The sequence below is a fragment of the Hemicordylus capensis genome, chromosome 12, assembly GCF_027244095.1.
Source record: "Hemicordylus capensis ecotype Gifberg chromosome 12, rHemCap1.1.pri, whole genome shotgun sequence".
In the NCBI taxonomy this organism is placed as follows: Eukaryota; Metazoa; Chordata; class Lepidosauria; order Squamata; family Cordylidae; genus Hemicordylus; species Hemicordylus capensis.
In genome coordinates this window covers 5439055-5462970 of record NC_069668.1, presented here as the reverse complement: position 1 = coordinate 5462970, position 23916 = coordinate 5439055, and the positions used below count along the sequence as shown (strand labels likewise).

Below are 23916 nucleotides of genomic sequence, written 5' to 3'. Positions count from 1 at the left end.
AAGACAGGATGAAATGTATGTTTAGCTTGAATTCTGTATCCCTTTAACACCATTCCTTCAGATTTACTGCCAAAAAGTTGATGTGGCAATAAACTGTGGCCGGGGATGATGGTGGGAGTTGTATTTCAACAGCAGCTGAAGTGCCAAGATTACTACCTTGTACTAGAGACTAATGGTGTTTCTTGCACCACATGTGAGCCCTGGAAGAGATTCCCCTTAGTAGGGGATGTAGCCGCTCTGGGAAGAGCAGAAGGTTCCAAATTCCCTCCCTGGCAGCATCTCCAAGAGAGGGCGGAGAGCAGGGGCGTATCTAGGGTGGGGCAGGCAGGGCACATGCCCCGGGCGCCACTTGAAGGGGGGCGCCATTTTTATTTTTATTTTTTTTTTAAATGGCCACCAAAAACAAAATGGCCACCATGCATGCTCAAATGGCCTCTGTGAGGCCCCAGGCCATGACAGGCCTCACAAAGACCATTTGAGCATGGTGGGGGCCATTTTGTTTTCAGCGGCCATTTTTAAAATACAAAATTTATTTTTAAAAATGGCCACTGCTCATGCTCAAATGGTCCCTGCAAGGCCCTAGAGGCCAGTGGGGGGAGGGGGAACCTTTGCAGACCCCCCCCCCACAGCCTTTAGGAAGCCCCCCAAAGGGGCTATAGGTAAATTTTTTAATTTAATATGTCACTGTACACATGTTCAGTTTGGCACTATGTACAGAGAATCAGGGCTTGTGAATACTGAGCTGAAGTTTATGAGCTAGGATTGTATTCATTTGCTCTTACTTTGCTTATTGTGATAAGTGAGTTAAAAGTGATGTCTTAATAATATGGCTGTTAATGGTAAGTTTGTCTTTGAATCAGTGTGAAATTCTTAGTAATAAGGCCCACTGGGAGTTTCTTGCTCTCTTTCTCTCATTTTAACTGTCTTTCTGAAATACTAGAATATATTCCAAGCAGTGACACAGTTTACTCGGCATATCCTTTAATTCTTTTCAGAGTATCTGGGAAAAGTCAAATTCTCCATTTATTTTTAAAACTTATGTAATAGTGATGCTACAATGCATAGTAGAGAATTAGACAAGCACTTCTGTTTAATTTTCCAAGTAGACCTCCAAATAGTAATTGGGTATTTCATGAGCCCCAGCAGACTGAAATTTGTAGTTTTCCAGCATTTTTTGGTCTAGCTACATCCACTGCTAAATAGTTTTTGAAAATTAACGAGCTTGGCTTGTATTTTTCAGCTGATATTATGATAAAGTTATCTGAAAGATGGGTGTCAGATGTTTGGACAGGGGGCACAATTTCAGTGCTTGCCCTAGGTGCTATTTTCCCTAGATATGCCTCTGGCGGAGAGAGATTCCTGCCTACAGCCTTGGAGAAGCCGCTGCCAGTCTGTGAAGACAATACTGAGCTAGATAGACCAATGGTCTGACTTAGTATATGGCAGCTTCCTACATTCCAAGCTGAGCCTTCATTAGACACTCTTTTGCAGGGGACTGAAACAGTTGGAGATGGAATTCCAGTGCATCGGCCTTTTGCACCAACTATGCCAATGACCACTAGGGGCCTTGGGAGTAGAGGTAGCTAGTGAGGGTCTCTTTACCTGTCTCTGCTTGCCTCTGCTCTATGACCCCTGCCTTGACTCCTCCAGTACTTCCTGTAGTGAGTCAGTCCTCTTCCTTTCCTCCTAGAGAGAAGGTGGAGGCATCTCTCTCCCTACCTATTCACTATGTAGCTGATAGGAAAGATTTATCCGATCTATCTCAAATGTATTTTACCAATAAACTAGTTAAGTAACTTAGACTCTACAGTGATCTCCCTGCGTGCTGCTTAAATAGCTGCAACCACTAAACTCTGCACTCTGTAACTGGAGTGGGCGCTTCCTTGGTGCTTTGCTCAATAATCACAAACTCCAACAGAAACTGCACTCAAGGCTGCCTGCTCTGTTCCTCCAAAAGGCAGGCAGGATTGGTCTTTTCCCCCACTGGTGGGTGTGCCACGGAGAGTCCAGCAAGGCCAATGCTCGTGGGAACAAACTCACCAACACAGGAGACCAAAAAGGAAACAGACCCGCCTGTCTACAGGGCTCTCTTCGGAGAACTCTGAACGGCTCTCATTTTCTGTGCAGCGAAGCCATAAATTGTGTTGTACGGCAGGCAGCAATCCTTTTCTTTTATTAAAAAGCAAACACCCCTCTGGCTGCACATGCTTCCTTTGGGGGCGAGGCGTCCCTTCCGTGAGTTATGAGCAGCGAAACTGTACACAGAGTTTTACACCGTGAGGCCCTGGTGGGACACAGGCTGCTCTGCTTCATCCTCTCTCCACTGCTATTTTTCATCTCTCTCTCTCCCCACTTCAGCAAACGTTGCAGCAACCCCTTGGTCCCCAACGGCTGCCGTTTCCACCTCTTCTGTTATAGCCCATTACTGCCTTTCGGTCCCCTCTGCAGTCCTGTCCTCAGCTGTTAAAGGAAACACTCCACACACTGCACCATCAGCAACACCACTCCCCTCGACCACTGCAACTCTGGCGCCCGTGGCCAACGCACACTCTTTCCCTGGCCTCTCCGGGGCCTGCTGATGCATTCCTGATGAGTGTCTGTCACCGACACTCACTTTCTGGGCAGCTATTTGCCCTTGGAAAACAGGCCAGCGGCCCGATGACAGGCTCAACCTTGTAGCGGCCACCGCAGCTCTGCCAGAGGCTGCCCTTCCCGTTCCGCTTCACACGTCATGGTTTCCGAAACCTCACCTTGTACCTTTTCAGTTTAATTCCCTCAACCTCTCAGCCCTGGTTTTCAGCACACTTGGGGCTGGCGTGGGATCCCACCACATGCTCACACCATGCAATCCGAATACAGAAGAACGCAGCCACGAGTCTGAGAGTCCCAAGATGGACATCTTGGGAGAGGATGTTGGCCAACCCGGTGCCCTTTCCTCCTGGAGTTTAGAGTCCAGCCGCCAAAGCAGAATGCTCTGTAGGGCCAAAGGGCCAAGCATCAAGGCTTTCAGACCCAGCCTAGCCAACCCCATGGCTTCAGGAGGCCTGCCAATTATGGGGACCACCATGCTGCAAACCTGGCCCCTTCTGTGCCCAGCTCCCAGAGGGCAGTGGCTCCCAACCAGGAGCCAGTGTGGTGTAGTGGTTAGAGTGTTGGATTAGGACTGGGGAGACCCGAGTTCAAATCCCCATTCAGCCATGAGACTTGCTGGGTAACTCTGGGCCAGTCATTTCTTTCTCAGCCTCACCTACCCCACAGGGTTGTTGTGAGGAGAAACTTAACTATGTGACTAACTAAGCATGACTCGCCATTCTAAGATGGAGCAAACCTTAAATATAAACTTCTCTTATTCACCAGAGCTCTTTTTGTTAAATGTGACCAAAACTAATATACCCTCCAAATACACAGAGTTATCTTTATATAAGATCAACGCTGCTAGGATCCTCTATGCTGCAAATTGGCGATTATCGATAATTCAGACTGTGGACGATTGGCTATTAAAATTATGGGAATATGCTTAGATTGCCAAGGTTACAGCTTATCTGTGGCATAATTCAGATGATTCATTCGCATCAACCTGGGAACCCTTCATAAATTTCAATATTTTGGAAGGTTACCCACCCACATCCGAAATTTGGCTTTTTAAAATAATGATGTTGATCCGTATTACTTAAACTTTCCTGTTTTTCTTTAGCTTTGTTATTTGATAATGTTGGTAACAAAGCGGAAGAGGTTTCTTTTCTGGATTGTTATTTGTAATTCATACATAATCTTTGAAATCTGGAAGTTCAAGAGGCGTAATCATGTCCTTTTTTATCTTTAAAATAAAAATTCTAGTTAAAAAAACAAAAACTGAAAGGGTAGTCCACTTTATGTTAGGTTTATAGTGTGTCCTGTTTCAGTGACTCGGGACTGGAAAATCCATTTCAAAAAACAAAGGACAGAACAAGGTTCTTAAAATATTTGTTCCTGCAACTGTGTCAATAAATATGGGCGGGGGGGCGGAAACCCGCAAAAAGATGGTAAATGACGATACTGAGCTAAATAGATCAATGGTCTGATTCAGTATATGGCAGCTTCCTGTGTTTCTAAATACTTGTAGTAGTGGCTCTTACTATGAGCATGCACCAAGATGAACCTTGGAGACATTTCATAGGATCATAGGAAGCTGCCATCTATTGAGTCAGACCCTTGGTCCATCTAGCTCAGTATTGTCTTCACAGACTGGCAGCAGCTTCTCCAAGGTTGCAGGCAGGAGTCTCTCTCAGCCCTGTCTTGGAGATGCTGCCAGGGAGGGAACTTGGAACCTTCTGCTCTTCCCAGAGCGGCTCCATCCCCTGAGGGGAATATCTTGCAGTGCTCACACATCATGTCTCCCATTCAGATGCAACCAGGGCAGACCCTGCTTAGCTAAGGGGACAAGTCATGCTTGCTACCACAAGATCAGCTCTCCTCTCCCATTTCTCCCAATTCTCTATGTGACTTCATCATCTGAGGTAAGGTGAGTGGCGACCAGAGAGAGGGCCTACTGTTTGTGTAATTCTCTTGTTAGAAAGATTCCTGGCACCTATATGTTATCCTTTAGGTGCCAGGGGTGGGTAAGTCATGTTTCTGAGAAGCTGCTTTGCCATACCTGATCTTCTCTGCAATGAATTCCTGATATGCTTCCAGCAGGGCAGCCTTAAAGTAAGACGGGGTTGTGAGAACATCCCTGGAAACGGAATGAGAAAATAATAAATTGCCTGGATTTGACAATTTCCAAACACACCCTGATTTAAGAACCAACCTTTTCTTTCCCTGTGTGTAATGTCTGGGTGAGGAGCAGATCCCGCACAGTTAGAGTTGTGTAGGAATTGCGAGGATTACAAGGTTAAGGCTCAAGTAAACCAGCATGACAGCTGCAAAATAAATTTTTGTGCAGAGGAAATGGCTACAGTTGAGTAAAACAGAACAAGTAGTTGAAAGTGTCTGATGGGGCGGCAGCATCAAGGGTGCCTAGAGACCTGGGAGTGGAAGGAGAGACCACAAAAATGGCCGGGTTTTCCTTTTTAAATAGTGAAATGTCCAGTATTGGGACAGGAAGGGGTGTGTGTGTGGAGGGCTGGGGGGGGGGGTAGGTTGTGTTGGGAATTCTCTCTGGTAAGAGATACCCTTCTATTACAGCAGAGTGCACAGAGGCAAAACACAGCGGAGTCTTCCCAGGCATGCGTGTTTGCTGAGAGCAAAATAAACTTGGAGCCAGTTCATAGTTTCAAATCAATATAAGGAGTCTTTATTGGGGAACTCCATTCTAGATAGTCAAGTGGAGAGATAGGATCTCTCATCTAGCTAGCTAGCTGGATGCAGACAGAAGCTGTCTGCATCTCTGTACACACATGGTGCAGAGTGAGGCAAGCGTGTGTGTTAGAGGGAAGGAGGAGGAAGGGAGGCAGGGAGGAAGGAAGTACCTGAGAATAGCAATCTACACATCAAAGGGATAGTGTCAGAGCAGTAGAGAGGAGGAATGGGCAATGTCTTGACCCCTCTAGCCCTCTGACTCACTAGTCTGTCCCCCTCTGTCATTGAGGCATGAGGCAGCGCAGAATCCTTCACTTCCAACAGGTAGGAGAGAGACTGGGTGTTGTGAGGACCCTCAGGTGCAATGTAAGTTTGGGTGTTGAGCGTCTTCAGTGCCTGGTTGTACACTGTACATACCCTGCCAGGGAACCCTGAGTAACCTATGTTCTCGAGAGAGCTGGTCTTTTGATAGCAAGCGTCACTTGTCCCCTTTGCTAAGCAGGGTCCACCCTGGTTTGCATTTGGATGGGAGACTACCTGTGTGAGCACCGTAAGAGATTCCCCTCAGGGGATGGGGCTGCTCTGGGAAGAGCAACTAAGGTTCCAAGTCCCCTCCCTGACAGCATCTCCAAGATAGGGCTGTGAGCCACTCCTACCTGCAACCTTGGAGAAGCTACTACCAGTCTGTGAAGGCAATATGCAGCTAGATGGACCAGTGGTCAGACTCATTAGAAGGCAGCTTCCTATGCTCCTAAGTTTCCCCATTGGGCTCCCATTCATGTGGCATGATTAGGAAGGGTAGGGGCAGGGCTCAGTGGTAGGGCACACGCTTTGTCCTAGGTCCACTTCCTGCCTGGTGGCATCTCCATGTAGGACTGGGAAAGACCCTTCTGAAACACTGGATAGATGCTGCCTGTCAGTGCAAGACATAGGAAGCTGCCATCTACTGAGTCAGACCCTTGGTCCATCTAGCTCAGTATTGTCTTCGCAGACTGGCAGCGGCTTCTCCAAGGTTGCAGGCAGGAGTCTCTCTCAGCCCGATCTTGGAGATGCTGCCAGGGAGGGAACTTGAAACCTAGATGCAATTCCCAGAGCGGCTCCACCCTCTGAGGGGAATATCTTACGGTGCTCACACAGGGAGTCTCCCATCCAAATGCAAACCAGGGTGGGCTCTGCTTAGCAAAGGGGACAAGTCATGCTTGCCACCACAAGACCAGCTGTCTTGAGGACATTGGTTACTCAAGCTTCCCTGGCAGGGTATGTACAGTGTACAACCAGTCACTGTAGACGCTCAAACTCAGGTCTTCCTAGTCCTAGTCCAACACTCTAACCACTACGCTATGCTGGCTATATACATCGCTTTTCAACAAAAATGTTCCCAAAGCGGTTTACATAGAAAAATAAATAAGATTATTCCCTGTCCCAAAAGGGCTCACAATCTAAAAACGATACAAGGTAGGTAACCACAGCAGTCACTGGAAAAATGCTGATGGGGACAGTTACTCTCCCCTTGCTAAATATAAGAGAGTCACCATTTTTAAAAGGTGCCTGTTTGATCAGTTAGCAAAGGGTTATTGTTATCAATATTTGTTAAAAAATCTTTGCTCCCAGCCTCAGCTGCAATATGGGGATAATATTTACCTACCTTGCAGGGTTGTAGTAAAAATGACCTCAAGATACTATATGTGAAGTGCTCTGAACACTTGAGAGCGGTGATCCCTGTAAGAGAGATGTTGTCGACTGCAATTCCCATAATCCCCAGCTGCAATGGCCTTTGGCTGGGGATTATGGGAGTTGTAGTCAACAACATCTGGGAATCCCTCTCACAGGGAACACTGCTTGAGAGCACAATATTTATTTATTCAGCATATTTTTATACCGCCCAAAACTTGTGTCACTGGGTGGTTTACAATTACAATCATTTAAACATTAAAATCATTAACACCAAAATCATTTAAAAACAACATGAAAAATTAAAACCATAAATCTAATTAAAGGCCTGAGTGAATAAATGTGTCTTCAGTGCCTTTTTAAAAGTTGCCAGAGATGGGGAGGCTCTTATTTAAACAGGGAGTGCATTCCAATGCAAGTTAATATTTGGGATATGCTAACCAAATGGTATAGTAAGTTTGGCATATGCTAAATGCTAACTTAACCACCTAATGGTACAGCGGGGAAATGACTTGCTTAGCGAGCAAGAGGTTGCTGGTTTGAATCCCCGCTGGTATGGGAAACATCTCTATTGGACAACAGTGATAAAGGAAGATGTTGAAAGGCACCATCTCACACTGTGCAGGAGGAGGCAATGGTCAACCTCTCCTGTATTCTACCAAAGACAACCACAGGGCTCTGTGGGCACCAGGAGTTGACACCGACTTAAGGGCACAACTTTGCCTTTAAATTCAAACTTAGTTAAATGCTAAGTTAATATATAATTTTAATATTTCTATCCCAGTCTTCCTCCAAGGAGCCCAGAGTGATCTACGTCATTATGGTTATCCTCACAACAACCCTGTGAGGTAAGTTAGGCTGAGGGGCTGTGTGTGTGTGACTGGCCCAGAGTCACCCTGTGAATTTCATGGCTGAACTGGGACTTGAACTTGGGTCTCCCTGGTCCGAGCCCAGCACTCACTACAAAACAAGTTTGTCACTACAAAGACATGCATTTGGAGAGCACACAGGAACTAGTTATAAGTCATATTTACCTTTAATCGAGAGCAGCAGTGCCATTGGCCAGAGCTGTTCTGCCCTTACTTCTTCCACCGGTAGGTCTGCTGTACATATAATAAAAATAAGTGGTTTGTTTTTTTAAAAGAATAAAGACTTAAACACAAAACAGTGGTTACTGGGCTTACACATTTTGTGGGCAGCAGCCACGGGCAGCTCTAAGCATATACCTTATCAGAGAAAAACAAGTCAGTGGGACCCTAAAGTAAGATGTACCTCAAGTAGAGTTACTGACCTTCCAGGATTGGCCTAGACTAGACTCCAGGAAGCAACCTCTATCTCCAGGGCACTTTCCAGGTTAGCTGCTCAACAGCAGCAAAATGCTTCCATTCAGGAAAATCACTTTCAAAATGTAAACAGCAGGGGGAGCAGTCTCGCAGAAATGAACAACCCGAAAAAACAGCAACTTTTAAACGCTGGATATACAATGTCCTAGCACTATATCGCAGTGATTAAATCCGAAACAAGATATAGGAAATATGAATGGCACCCTGGTATCAGCGTAGGGACTGCGGTGTCACAACACAGGAAGTGAGGAAGCACACTTCAGAGATACGTGACCCCGTTGCAGGGACTAATCTGGAAAGCACCCAGGCGACTCTTTAACACAATCATGGAGATTTTAACAGCATGATATTGTGAGAAATGTTGGGAAAAATACATGTGGGTCACGTGGGGAACGGGGCGGGGGAGAAATATGCAGGAATCGCTTCAGTCAGAGTTGGCAGTCCTAACCTCAAGTCCATGAAACAATAGAATGGATTGGACTGATCTTAGAGGAAGTCAGGAATACTTCTATTAAATTAAGTCAGAGAAAGACAAGGGTGCAAATTCCATCCAAGTGCTTGAGGAATCCCCCCCCCATTTTACTAATTCTCTGCCTTGCAATTAACTGTGGAGGGGGCAGTTGACTTCTTTCCACACTTGTGGGCTTCCCAAATGCACTTGGTTGACTATGCATGAAGTTGGACTGGATGTGCCTTTGGCCTGACCCAGCAGGGCTTTTCTTATGTTCTTAACCCAAATCTTCAGCCCTGTTGAAGACCTAGTTTTAATGCAGAAGAGAAATATTTACACCAAAAACATCACTGAAGAACGCAACAGCCCTCACACACTGGCCCACCAGATGCCTCTGGGAAGCCACAGGCAAGAGCCGGGAGCCATAGCAAGATGGTTTTCCATTTGTAAATATAATATTCTCATTGCTGCTGTTTAACATCTAAAAAACTGCAAACCTGTAGCAACGAAGGGGGAAAAGTCTCTACATTAATCATGAATAAGGTAAAGGTAAAGTGTATCATCAAGTCAATTTCGACTCCTGGCACCCACAGAGCCCTGTGCTTTTCTTTGAAGAATACAGGAGGGGCTTCCCATTGCCTCCTCCCGCGCAGTATGAGATGATGCCTTTCAGCATCTTCCTATATTGCTGCTGCCCGATATAGTACCAGTGGGGATTCAAACCGGCAACCTTCTGCTTGTTAGTCAAGCATTTCCCCGCTGTACCACTTAAGGTGACTGTTTAGGCTACATGAAAACACACTAAACCGTGTTCACTCACAACACAGGTCTCAAGTTGTCTCTTCCTTTGTTACTTAAATTGTAGTGGGATTTCAGACAAATCACTCAAACATTACCCCAACAATCCTGGCTAACCCACCCCGTATCCCATGTAAGGTAAAATTGCACCATCGAGTCCACGTGGTTGTCTTTTGGTAGAATGCAGGAGGGGTTTGCCATTGCCTCCTCCCATGCAGTATGAGATTGATGTCTTTCAGCACCTTCCTATATCGCTGCTGCCTGATATAGGTGTTTCCCATAGTCTGGGAAACATACCAGCGGGGATTTGAACCAGCAACCTCTGGCTTGCTAGTCAAGTCATTTCCCCACGGCACTATTAAAGTCATAGGGTGGTTTAAAAAAATGTTTGATGAAAATGTAACCTGATCAATTTATCCTTTTATATTTTATCCAGGACGAATTTCTCAGTTGTCCATGCCCTCATACACCTCAACAGTTAGAACCCGTTCCTTAGGTTTCTCCCCCCAAGTCCTAAACCGGGGCTGCTCAACTTCGGCCCTCCTGCAGATGTTGACCTACAACTCCCATAATCCCTGGCAATTGGCCACTGTGGCTGGGGATGATGGGAGTTGTAGTCCAAAACCCGTTGGGGGGGGTACAAAGTTGAGCAGGCCTGTTTTGAGCAGGTTTATTTATTTGGTTTAAATAGCCTACAGCAAAGAGGAAACCAACCGGAATGCCCTCACACTCACTCAAAGATAGATAACCAAGAATTTTTAAAGAGCATAAATAAAAACAAAAAGGTTGTGTGTACAAAACCTTAGGCCTAAACCATTTCCAGCAGATTTTTAAAGTGACCCACAGCAAAATGGCCCAGCCCCAATATACACACACTTGCTCCACACACCATTCGGGGATGGGGGTGGGGGGGATACACACATCGCTTTTAAAGGCTGTGTAAAAGAACTAATAGGGGGAACTCGAAGTTTTGGTTTCCTCCCCACAAGACTGCCCCAAGTTAGCCAGAGTTGGGATATCATATTCTGGGCTTCCTCAGAGATTGGGAGAAGAAAGGGTGCCTGAATTGAACTGAGGGGGCCCTGGGGAGGGGGAGAATTGGGGAGGGGGAGAATAGGCCCCCCCCTCCTGCTGTGCCTGCAAGTGACTGATGAGGTGACTGGCTTTGGCGAATTTCAGTGAACTGCCTTTGGCCTGAGGTGCCATGAACCATGGGGGCTGAGGTTCCATAAGAGGCTCCATGTTGTGGGGAAAGCCCAGAAAAGGGTGAAAGGGGAGATGTGAGGAGGTATTCGGAACAGGCCAAACTGAAGGCTCTGAAGGCTGCACGGAAGGCTTGGTTGTGTGGCCCTCAAGGGCAGACCCCACCAGCCTCAGCCACTCGGCCATTCTAGGGTCTCTTTAGGGACTCTTCGCTCCCGTCTCCTTTTCCTACAGGGAGAAGAGCCATGAAGGTGGGACCTGGGTCCTGGGTGTCAAAAACCTTCATCCCTCAAAAAGGGAATACTTCGACATTTAACATTGTTGTTGGAGGCTGCCTCAAAGAGGCCGTGGGGGGCTGCAAAGCAGGAGACCCCCCCACCCTGGTCTGACTCAGTATATGGCAGCTTCCTATGTTCCTAATAGTGACCTGATGATGACTGACATTTCCTGGAGATGCCAGGCCAGACCTGGGAAGTTGGCAACCCACATCCAGACAATAACCAGAAGGTGAACTGGAAGTATTTATAGGAAACCAGTGGTCTGGCGAGCGCACGCACAATTGTTACTTCCGGTATTTCTGGACAATAACGGGGGCAGGGGCATCAGGGAGGAACAATACCGCCCCCAAAATGGAGCGCCGGCGGGGGTAAAGCGGTGGGAGGGGTAAGGGTAAACCCAACCCCACCCCGCCCTTAAAGGGAGACACACACACACCCGGCACCAGACCGGCCCAAGTTCGAACCGGATCGGAGGCCTCCATAATGGCCTCCGGACCGATCCGTGCACATCCCTAATGGGGACTATCCCATTTTATGCTTACAACTATGTTGTATGGTGGGTTGGGCCAATACCTGGTGACTGGCCCAATGTAATCCAGTAAGCATCGAAGCTAAACTGGGGTTTGAACCCAGGGCTTCTCAGTCGAGGTTCAACGTTCTAGCCACTTCACCACACTGCCTCTCAGATTAGGATTAGATTAATACCCCTGATCTTCTGAGCATTCGGTAGCCAGCATATTCAAACTCTCCTCACTACTTTACAGTGAGGTATTTACAGAGCCGGGTCCTGGCTCTGAAGTGGGGGCACGTCATACACAATGCATATGGAATACATTTGACCAAAATCAAGTTTTGATTAAATGCAATAAATATGATGGATTTGACTATGGATACCTTTCAGATGTCCTGTTGAAAATTTTTCCCCATTTGCAGAAAGGATGTTGTGTTGATCCAAAAACATACGTTTTGAATACCACCGTAAATTCCAATTTCAGAGAAACCTGCAGCAACTGGATTAATATTATTTTACATGTCTTCGATAGTGGAGGGGGATGGGACTGAGGAGTTAACCCCCTAGTCACTTTTAGTTGCAGCACCAGCCATGTGAATTGGGGCTGTGTTTCAGCTGCCACTGCTAGGGATGTGGAGTTCTTTTATTCTCTTTTGTTAAAATGTCTCTTCCCCTTTAACTCCCACCACCACATTTAGGAAGCGAAGGGTGCAATACACAGAGTTTAATATCAGCAGAGCCCCTAACAAAGGTTGAATGAACGTGTGTGCAATTTTCTCTCTTCTTGTTCCACGACAGCAAATCTTTAAAACAATACCCTTCCCCAGCCTTTCAAAGTCATAGATATTTCATTTTGCCAGAGTCCCTTTCTACCTAGTTCTGGCTGTATAAACATCAGAGAAGATGGTTTATAGAGATTATATACACACTGTAAAGCCGGTTTAATTTATCAGAAAGCAGATTGTTGAAATAATTCATTTCAATGTAGATCTTTAAAAAATCTGTTAATCAGTCGATGGCAATCTATTCTTTCCCCCCACTTTTTAATGCCTTAAATAGTTTGTGTAGTTGAAGAGGGTGAGCCTATCCTTGCTATTTGATTATGCATATAAGGTCACCATCTCTTAAACTGCCCCTGATATTAATGCAAATCCATTTGAATTAGCCAGATGAGCTCAGAGTTAACCTTGCCATCCAGGTAGGGGGCCAATTCTGAAGCTATTCCTGGATATTTCACACACACACACACACACACACACACACACACACACACACACACACTTACACTTTCACAATGTTAAGCCATTCAAATCTAAGTTCACTTTCAATAAGAGAGCTGGTCTTCAAGTAGCAAGCATGACATGTCCCCTTAGCTAAGCAGGGTCTGCCCTGGTTGCATATGAAAGGGAGACCAGAAGTGTGAGCACTGTAAAATGTTTTCATTAGAGGATGGAGCCGCTCTGGGAAGAGCATCTAGGTTCCAAGTTCCCTCCCTGACAGCATCTCCAAGACAGGGCTGAGTGAAATTCCTGCCTGCAACCTTGGAGAAGCTGCTGCCAGACTGTGTAGACAATACTGAGCTAGATAGGCCAAGGGTCTGACTCAGTATATGGCAGCTTCCTATGCTCCTAATAGTGACCTGATGATGACTGACATTTCCTGGAGACGCCAAGCCAGACCTGGGAAGTTGGCAACCCACATCCAGACAATAACTAGAAGGTGAACTGGAAGTATTTCTAGGAAACCAACATCAGGAGGAGCCAATGAGGAGAGAGCTCACAGTGGAGTAAAGAGCAGGTAGTTAGCAGAAGAACTGCACATTACTTCCACCAATTCATGTTCCCAAATGTACATTGGCTGAGGTCACACAAATGTGACACATCTGTAAGGGAGAGTGGCAACTTAGTACTCTGATTCACATGCAGTTATTCAAATCTAGGCTTAATGTGGGTTACCAACATTAGCATTATTGTGAGAACCCACACCAAGGGAGGAATCTCAGATTCATCTCAGGCCATGAGACACCTTGGCATGGGTTCCCATGATCGTGCCAATGTCGGTAACCCACATTAAACTTAGATTTGAACAGTTGTGTGAACCAGGCCAATCGTGTGCCGGTCTCAGAAGGCTTCCCAGGGGACACGTCTAGGGCGGAGACAGGACAGAGCAGGCAGTCACAGCATTAGACCTGTGTGGGCAAGAAGTCTCAGCCCAGGAGTAGCAGAGAGGCCAAGTGCTCTGCACGGAGTCAGCCAGCAGCAAGGAAGAAACTGGATTGGCCTCAGCAGGAATTTGGAGATTTCCAACCAAGAGCCAGCAAGAGTGCCCAGGAAAAAAAAGTCCTATACAAACAGCTGTAGCCAACAACTGACCAGGAAGATGAAGTGCCTTAAATAGCCTTGAGAAGGACAACAACAACTATGTATATACTGCTTTTCAAAAGTTTCCAAAGTGGTTTACATAGAGAAATAATAAATAAGATGGATCCCTGTCCCTGAAGGGCTAACAATCTAAAATGAAATGTAAGATAGACACCAGCAACAGCCAGTGGAGGGATGCTGTGCTGGGGGTGGAGAGGGCCAGTTGCTCCCCCCCTGCTCAATAAAGAGAATCACCACGTTAAAAAGGTGCCTCTTTGCCACGTTAGCAGGGACCACGCCTCCTTGCTGGAGTGGAGTTCCAGACCAAGTTTACTCATAAGGATTTCTGCTATTCCTCTTCCTCGTCTTGAGGAGACTTACTAGGTGCCAGGTTCCTGGCAGTTAGGCAGGCACTTTGACGGCACTGGTGAAAGGCCTCACAAGGCCAGCCACGAGGGGGTGTTGTGATTTCTAAGTGGGGTTCTTGGTGAATCAAGTGGGGGGGGGGGTTTCCTGAGCCCTAGGTGTGCTTGGGGAATCAGTGGCTGGGGTGGGGCTGGGAGGATTCTTGGTGGAGAGGGCAGTCCGGAATTCTCCCCCATGGGTACTGCAGTGGGGCTCAGTGAAGCATCTGGTAGGGAAGAGTCAGGCAGATCCGGGGTGGGGCCTGGAAGGGGGTCTTCCTTGGGGACGCTCTGGGAAGAGAAAGATGGTTCCAAGTTCCCTCCCTGGCAGCATCTCCAAGATAGGGCTGAGAGAGACTCCTGCCTGCAACCTTGGAGAAGCCGCTGCCAGTCTGTGAAGACAATACTGAGCTTGACAGACCAAGGGTCTGACTCAGTATATGGCTGCTTCCTATGTTCCTATGAAGGACACTAGGCAGGTTCAGGGTCTCCACCAGTCCTCATCCTTTGAAGGTTCCTTAGTCTCCTGGTGTGCTAGCCTATCTGGATCGGCTGGGGTCTGGGACTCTGACAACCACCCAGTACCTTTTTAGCAGGAGAAATCAGGAACGGAACCTGGAACCTTATGCACACAACTGTTCTCTGGCACTGAGCTATGGGCCCACCCCATGCTTTCTTCCTGTGATTGGAGGAGAGCTGGTCTTGTTGTAGCAAGCATGAATTGCCCCCTTTGCTAAGCAGGGTCCACCCTGGTTTGCATTGTAATGGGAGACTACATGTGAGCACTGTAAGATATTCCCCTTATGGGATGGGGCTGCTCTGGGAAGAGCACCTGCCTGCTTGCATGCAGAAGGTTCCAAGTTCCCTCCCTGGTGTCTCCGAGATAGGACCGAGTGAGACTCCTGCCTACAGCCTCGGAGAGGCCGCTGCCAGTCTGTGTAGTCAATACTGAGCTACATGGACCAAGGGTCTGACTCGGTATAAGGCAGCTTCCTATGTTCCTATCTCAGCTCTCCTCCTCAACCAGATTTGAACCCACAACTTCAGAGTCACAAACCTAGTGAGAGTGCTCATCTCTAACTTTTGCTGTCAGTTTTCTAAGACACCCAATGGTCCTATATTGGCTCCAGCAGGTTTCCTGAGCGCCACAGCGCTGTATCCGCCAACACCAGCCTGCCTTGTGATTTTCAAGTCTAGGAACACAGACATCTCTTAAAACACACAATCTTTTAAAGCAATTTCCTCCTCTTCCTCCTCCAGTTACCTGCCAAGAAAGGACGGAGCTCTGCCTTGCATGGAACAAGAGATGTGGTCATCAACACCTCCAGCTGCTGAAGATTCACAGAACACTGTGTGTTCTGCCAAAGGTGTTAGTGATGGCACCCACTGGTGTCAGAGGAGGAAATCACAAGCCAGACCGCAGGTGCTGGCAAGAAGGCTGACCATGGGGTTTGGGGAAGGAAGGAACTCTCACAGATTCACAGCTATCTTATGGATGGGTCAGCAGGCAGCCCCAAGCCCCAGGGGGGAAATGAGACAACCTCACCTCGCTGCCCCCGGGGTTAGACCCTTCAGTTTTCGCTTCCCTCTCGAATGTTTTGGGCCATCCACATTCGCTCAGTAGTGCCAATTGGAAGGGAAAAGCCCAATTCAGTTCTCAACTTTAGAATGGTGGCCAAGATGGGGATGCTTACAGAGACAGAAAATATTATTTATACATTTTCTCTCCCGATCTTCCTCCAAGGAGCCCAGAGCGGTGTACTACATACTTAAGTTTCTCTTTCACAACAGCCCTGTGAAGTAGGTTAGGCTGAGAGAGAAGTGACTGGCCCAGAGTCATCCAGCAAGTATCGTGGCTGAATGGGGATTTGAACCCGGGTCTCCCCAGTCCTAGTCCAGCACTCTAACCACTACACCACACTGGTTGATGACCTTCAGCATGTTTGGTGGTGCTTGTTCCTCCATTGTAAGGCAGAGACTTTATACATCCTCTAGTGGCGCAGTGGGAAAGTAGCTTGCCTAGTGAGCCAGAGGTTGCTGGTTCGAATTCCCATTGGTATATTTCCCAGACTATGGGAGACGCCTGAATCGGGCAGCAGCGATACAGGAAGATTCTGAAAGGCATCATCTCATACTGTGCAGGAGATGGCCATGGTAAACCCCTCCTGTATTCTACCAAAGACAACCACAGGGCTCTGTGGGTGCCACGAATCAACACCTATTCGATGACACACTTTGCTTTACTGTCTCCAACAGCTACTGTCCCAGAGGGTTCCAACAACTGGAAGCCATTCATACCATCTACCCAGTACAGTAATGGCAGCTAGGAAAAAAAGTGGACTGAGGAGAGTTTGAAGAATATCTGACACCTTCAGAATTCCCTTTTCCTAGTACCGCCTTTGAGTGCAGCATGGCCAGACGCTGCACCAGTTGGACATCACCCTGAATTTAATTCAGTACCATTTATCCAGTATTCTTAAAACAGAGAACTCAAGAGGACCATATCAGCTGCCTATAAATTGGATTTTGCCTATAAACCTGATTTGTGATTGTGAACGGCTTTGAGAACAAAGTTCTGAGATAGTTTGGGGAGGAAATCTAATCTTGCAGTAGCAAACATGAATTGCCCCCATTGCTAAGCAGGGTCCACCCTGGTGTGTAGTTTGATGGGTGAGCGCTGTCTGGTGTAGGATATTCCCCTTAGGAGATGAAGCATACCTCAGTGCTAGAGCCCCAGGTTCAATCCCTGGCAGCATCTCCAGGCAGGGCTGAGAAAGATTCCTCCCTGAAATCTTGGGAGAGCCGCTGCCAGTCAGTGTAGACAATACTGAGCTAGATGAACCAATGATTTGACTCAGTATAAGGCAGCTTCCTGTGTTCCTACGTGATGCTTTGTCAGAATCCAACAATGTTATAGACCTCTGTCGTCTCTCCACTTAGACTTTTTTTCTGAAGAGAGGAGAGTTGAAGAGAGGAGAGCATGACTTTTCCCCATAGCTAAGCAGGGTCTGCCCTGGTTGCATCTGAATGGGAGACTTGATGTGTGAGCACTGCAAGAGATTCCCCTCAGGGGATGGAGCCGCTCTGGGAAGAGCAGAAGGTTTCAAGTTCCCTCCCTGGCTTCTCCAAGATAGGGCTGAGAGAGACTCCTGCCTGCAACCTAAACAGAGGATCCCAGCCCATCAGGATGAAAAGTTTTATCCTGAATAAAAGTTTTATTTAAGAGTTCATGGGAACTCTTTCTTTTCCAGTGTAGCTTTGCAAATCTATCTATCTATCTATTTAACATATTTTTATACTGCCCAAAACTTACGTCTCTGGGCAGTTTACAACAAACTTTGCCAGGGATGGGAGGAAAAGAACAAGCGATATTATACTAAAAGCAGAAAGATGGAAGAGATTGCAAAAAAAAAAAAAAAAGGAATAGCACACGCCCCCTAGTGGTAGGATCCTCAACATTCCCCCATGGACATCATTGAAAGATGGAGCTCTGATGCATTATGCAGACTGCGCCAAGCAGACACGCGGCAGCTCCCTCTGAGGCAGCTGCTTTCACACTGCTTGTGGGCTTGGAGGAGAAAAGCTGGGTTTGCATTTGGATGAGAGACTACATGTGAGTGCTGTAAGCTATTCCCCTTCGGGGATGGGGCCATAGCTCAGTGGAAGAGCATCTGCTTTGAATGCAGAAGGTCCCGGGTTCACTCGCTGGCAGCATCTCCAGGGAGAGATGCTGGGAGAGACTCCTGCCTGGAACCGTGGAGAAGCCGCTGCCAGTCAGAGTAGACAGTACTGAGTTAAATGGACCAAGTGTCTGACTCAGTAGGCAGCAGCTCCCTAGGGGCCGAAGATCACTGGCAGAGCGTCTGCTTGGCATGCAGAAGGTCCCAGGTTCAGTTCCTGGCAGCATCTCCAAGTAGGGCTGGTCAAAACCCCTGCCTGAAACCTTGGAGAGCTGCTGTCAGTCAGTGTACAGAGTTAGATGGACCAACAGTCTGACTCAGTAGGTGGCAAGATCCTCTGTTGTCCTTTGGGGTGGGGGGGTGGGGCAGTAGCTCAGTGGCAGAGCATCTGCTTGGCATGCGGAAGGTCCCAGCTTCAATCCCTGGCAGCATCTCCAGGCAGGACTGGGAGAGACCCCTGCCTGAAACCTGGGAGAGCTGCTGCCAGTCAGAGCAGACAATACTGAACAAGATGGCCCAGTTGACTGACTTGGTATAAGGCAGCTTCCTGTGTTCCTAAAAGTGGGCTACAGCTGAAAATGAAGGAGTGCTCTGCTCTGTGTGGTATAGTAGTTAGAGTGTTGGACATGGTCCAGGGAGACCCGAGTTCAAATCCCCATTCTCACTGGGTGACTAACTTACCTCACAGGGTTGTTGTGAGGAGAAACGTAATCATAGACACTGCTCTGGGCTCCTCGGAGGAAGAGTGGGATATAAGTGTATAAATAAATAAAAAGCACTAAGAGAGGTGCTTAACTCTGGCAATGCCTCTTTTTACATATTCACAATATATAACAGCTTTGGAAGGGTTTGTGCAGTTTTAACCTAACTGAGCAAAGAGGCAACTTTCAAAGTGGTGATTCTTCTATATTTAGCAGGGGGAGAGCAACTGGCCCTATCCATCCCCAGCACAGCATCCCTCCAGTGGCTGTTGCTGGTGTCTATCTTGCGTTTCCTTTTAGATTGTGAGCCCTTTGGGGATAGGGAGCCATCTTATTGATTTATTTTTCTGTGTAATCCACTTGGAGCACTTTTGTTGAAAAGTGGTGGTGTAAATATTTGTAGTAGTAAGAACACTAGTGATCCACAGTGGGAAAATAGTGCAAGAGAATAAGATGAATTTTCTCTCCATGGATCGGGGCCTCCATGGCTGATTTTTGTTGCTGTTGAAAATGCAACACGGTTGGACTCTTAACGATGCAATAACTGGATTTCAGTTTCCAATAGGGTCTGAGAGTTGCTTCTGGGTGTTCACAAGGGAGGCATGAAAAGCAATGGTATTCATTTGTTGCTAGTCTCCAGGATTGGGAATTCAGAGATATACTGCTTCTTTAAATGGAGGTTCCACTAGTTATCTTGGCTAATTGCCAGTGATAGACCTTTCTCCCTCTATCAATTTGTATAATTCCTTTTTTAAAAAAAGACCAAATATGTCTCGTGATAATAAACTCTGGACATTAATTACAAATTGTAATTGATTACATAAAGTGTAAGTAATTACAGTACCTAAGGAAAAAGTAGTTCCTCCCATAGGTTCTGAGTCACCGGCCGATCAGCTTTGATGGATGAATTCTGAAATCCAATATGATGCAAGAGAGAAAAATCTTCCCTTTATTCACTTCTGCCCACTTCATAATTTCATCCAGCAATTTAGTTCAATGTTAAACACTCTTAATGGTGTGAATTAAAAAGTTCCTGTGTGTTACATATTGCAGGGAACACCTTATTTTCTTCATGCACTTCACTAAATGGGGAGAGACACAATTACACTGTAATTTGAGAACTTCTTTTAAAAAGGTGGTTCTGCCATTCCGGAGTTTGACATTGGGCAGCATCTAGTGGCCAGGATGTGGAATTGCTTGACCTTGTCACACACCCACCCTCCTTCATTTAGGAACTGGTTTGTAACCGGACTGCAGAGTTTTAAAAGCTTACAACAAGATCCTCAACTTTACAGATCAAGACTCTAAGTTTCAATGCAGTTTTCAAGGTTGCATTTTTGAGTTCAAGCCCTTTAAGAAGGAACAGAAATCTGGGGAACAATTTTCTTTTAAGGCAGTCAAACAGGTTTTCTACCAGTTGAGTGAGACACAATTGTGCTTTTCATCCCTTGCCAACCGCTAGGGTTCCGTTCCGGCAAAATCTCGCCGTTGGCAAATCTGCGGTTGGCAAGGCATTAACGTCTATGGGAATCAGGGGGTTAGGAGGACCATGGCTGCAAAAAGACCTAAAAGTAAAGGGGGGAAATACCCCCCCAAATGCTAAAAAAAATTCACCAAAAAAAATCCTGTGATGTTGCCAAGAGTCACCAACAGGAATGAGCAGATCAAACCTCTACACCCCTCAAAACTGCTGACCTCCTCCCAATCACTAAAAAACCTCACCAACCGTGGATACCTGAAGTCTACAATCAGTGGGCTGAAATGACAAGGAAGCAAATTCAGGCCTGACATTAGGAGGAATTTCCTGACTCCAAGAGCTGGTAGCCTGTGGAACAGTCTGCCTCATGACGTGGTGGACTCTGCTGGAGATTTTCAAACAGAAAATGGGAAGCCACTTGTCAGAAACGCTGAAGCAGATTCCTGCACTGAGCGGAAGGTTGGACTAAAAGACCTCTACGGTTCCTTTTGGCTCTAAAATTCTACAAATGTGGGTCTTGTTCATATCTGCTGGTTTCTTCTTCTAGGAAGGGGCAGTCAGATTACAAAAAATGGGGCAGCTACAACATTCAGGATCCCCCCAGCTTCCTGTTGCTTTAAGATCTGAAGTATTCTGTGTCACAAGGTGAACTGACCACTTGCTTAGATGGCTTCAAATCCATGGAGGAGCTGTCCAGAAGTTGTTCAATGAGACCCAAGTAGAACCTCCATGTTCAGAGGCAGTAAACCTTTGCATACAAGTTGCTGCATATGTTTGTTCTGTATTATAGTGGTGTCATCTTGATGAAATAACATAGCAATCCAGCCTCCTTTACAGCTGAAATTCGGGATATAATACTTCGACTCAACGTAAAACCCAAGAATCCGTTGTCCTATTCAAAGGCTTCCCAGTCCGTAGGGCCACTGTTCTTACGTTCCATCATCCAGCACCTAAATAGATCAGGATAATTCTATGCCAGAACATCCAACCTCTTCCAGGCGAAGAGGTAAAAGGTCGGAGGTACCCACTGCAAAAGGCTGCCGGATTAATCAATGGCAGCAGAGAATGGGGCCATTTCTCTGCGGAGGAGCATCTGCTTGGCATGCAGAAGGTCCCAGCTTCAATCCCTGGCAGCATCTCCAGGTAAGGCTGGGAGAGACTCCTGCCTAAAACCTCAGAGAGGTGCTGCCGGTCAGTGTAGGCAATCCTGAGGCAGATAGACCAGTGGTCTGACTCGTTAGGAGGCAGCTTCCTATGTTCCTCGAGACAAAGGGAAAGCAAGCACCCCACTTTATTGGGCCCTTGTGGGTATTTGAAGAAAATACATTTTTACTTCCTAATCATCAATCAATACATATAGAAATTACATATAAACATTCCCTATTGGCTTCTATTGTCCGTGACGGAACTGGGGAAGAGAATGTTCTGTTCCCCACAAATAAATAGGGCATCCTCCAGAGAAAATACAATCAGGTTGAGCGTGTTAGTGTGAACAATTCAATTTCTTTCAGAAATCTTATCAGCTCCACCAGTCACACGCGCGCGCGCGCACACACACACACACACACACACAAAACATAGGACGCTGCCTTATACTGAGATTCCAAAAAGAATTTAGCCTCCGCTGGTTCGATATTTAAAAAGAAGACCGGCAATATTTAATCAGCAGGAAACATATTGTTTAAATTTATCCCGAATACTAGAGATACTACTTGGATACGTTTCACATAAGACTATAGACCGTTCCCCCTTAACTTACAAGAGCTCTCTGTAAATATGTCTGCTTAATCCTAGGAATGTATTATTTGTTCTTATATTCAAAAAATCCCTTGGAACTGTTAATTAAGAATGCTTACAGATCAAAATGTAAAAACTCAGACATTTCCGACACTGTATGTCGCCTGTTTTCTATTACCATCTATCATGTTATGAGGATTCATATGAACGATAGATAGAAATAGAGACCGCTGTAAAGGGTTGATTGAGAAAATCTAAGAATCTAAATGGATTTTTTAAAAATTCCCATAAACAGTATGAATTACGCAGATGAAAAACGGGAACCAAAGTTCCTTTGGTTCTAAATGCCATTGTGAAGATATCCTCCACCTCTTGGATTAAATGCCGGCTTTAATTCTCTTGTGGGTTTTATAGATACGGCCTCAGAGGATAATGCCATTCCAAGAGGAGAGGGAGAGGGACATGTGACTGGACCTCAGGAGCACCTATATACTTTGGGCCAGTTCACTGTTTTTACAGATCTGGAGATTTGGGGTGGCTTCACTCAGTGGCGCAGTGAGGAAATGCTTAACTAACAAACAGAAGGTTGCCGGTTCGAATCCCCGCTGGTACTATATCGAGCAGCAGCGATATAGGAAGGTGCTGAGAGGCATCATCTCATACTGCATGGGAGGAGGCAATGGCAACCCCCTCCTGTATTCTACCAAGGACAACCACAGGGCTTTATGGGTGCCAGGAGTCGACACCAACTTGACAGCACCCTTTACCTTCACTCATAACAGCGAGAAGTAATTCGGAGGGAGCTAAAGATTCCTCTCGGACATGCAGCCATTCTATATTGTCTGAAGCCGGAACTGCTGGGCTGACAGTGTTGGGTTTCCTCCACCACCCAACATTTGTAACCAACGTTTGAACTTGAGTGGAGGATTCTCTGCCACTGAACGATGACCTGATCCTCATCCACACTGCCTACTCTAAATGGCTGGGGCCCTAAACAGCTTGGGCCCTGGGTATTTAAGAGAACATCTTCTTCATCATGAACCCCACCGCCCATTGAGATCATCAGGAGAGGTCCGTCTGCAGTTGCCACCGGCTGGTCTGCTGGCTACTCGGGGATGGGCCTTCTCAGCTGCTGCCCTGATGCTTTGGAACATGCTCCCTGATGAAATCAGAGCCTCCCCATCTCTGACAATTTAAAAAAAAAATCTTTAAAGACACATTTGTTCACCCAGGCTTTTAATTAAATGCCGTTTTCATAGTTTTAACATTGTTTTAAAATATTGTTTTAAGGTTTTAAATTGTTGTCCTGTTTTAGCTTTGTGTTGTCATTTATTTTAACCAATGTTTCCATTTCTCTGTTGTCATTTCTCTGTTGTAATTAATGTTTTAACTTTGTTGTTGTTGTTGTAAACTGCCCAGAGACGTACGTTTTGGGCAGTATAAACATACGTTAAATAAAAAATAAGCTACATACTCTGACTGGCAGCAGCTCTCCCAGGTTTTAGGCAGCCCTGCCTGGATTGGACCCGAAACCTTCTGCATGCCAAGCAGATACTCTTCCGCTGAGCTCCGGCCACATCCACTTGTATGATGTGATTGATAAATAAATAAAGGCTGCCAGGGATGAATGCAACCCTTCACCAGCTCTTCTGAAATTAATTCCAGTCACTTGAAAGAGTCATCATTCAGCCATCCCCTAATGAGCATCTTTTTAAAGAGGGGGAGCAAAGCAGAGGGCAAGAGAGATCTCAAAGTGTCTTAACCTCCCTGACCTTATTAATAAGAGGCTGGATTGGTGAAACAGCTTTAATTGGACAGGTGATGGGAAGGGGAGGGTTTGGGGTGGGGGTGGAGAGAGTAGGGCCCACGTTTATCCACATTTGTGCTTCACCACCTGAATCCTTCACTATCAAGATAGGGCACCTCTAGGGGAACCAGAAAGTTTGAGGTTAGTAGACACATAAGAACGTAAGAATACCAGAACCGCCCTGCTGGATCAGGCCCAAGGAGGCCCATCTAGTCTAG

At 46.5% G+C, this 23916-nt stretch overlaps 1 protein-coding gene across 1 annotated transcript in view; it reads right to left on the bottom strand.

Moving 5' to 3' along the window:
- TBX4 (T-box transcription factor 4) overlaps positions 1-11343 on the bottom strand; it is a 132586-nt gene extending 121243 nt beyond the window's left edge. The window contains exons 1-3 of the mRNA XM_053274545.1: positions 11301-11343; positions 7983-8051; positions 4634-4711 (exon numbers count right to left, since the gene is read on the bottom strand). The gene's annotated coding sequence lies outside the window, so the exon portion shown is untranslated. The remainder of the gene's footprint in view (positions 1-4633; positions 4712-7982; positions 8052-11300) is intronic.
- Between the last annotated feature and the right edge of the window lie 12573 nt (positions 11344-23916).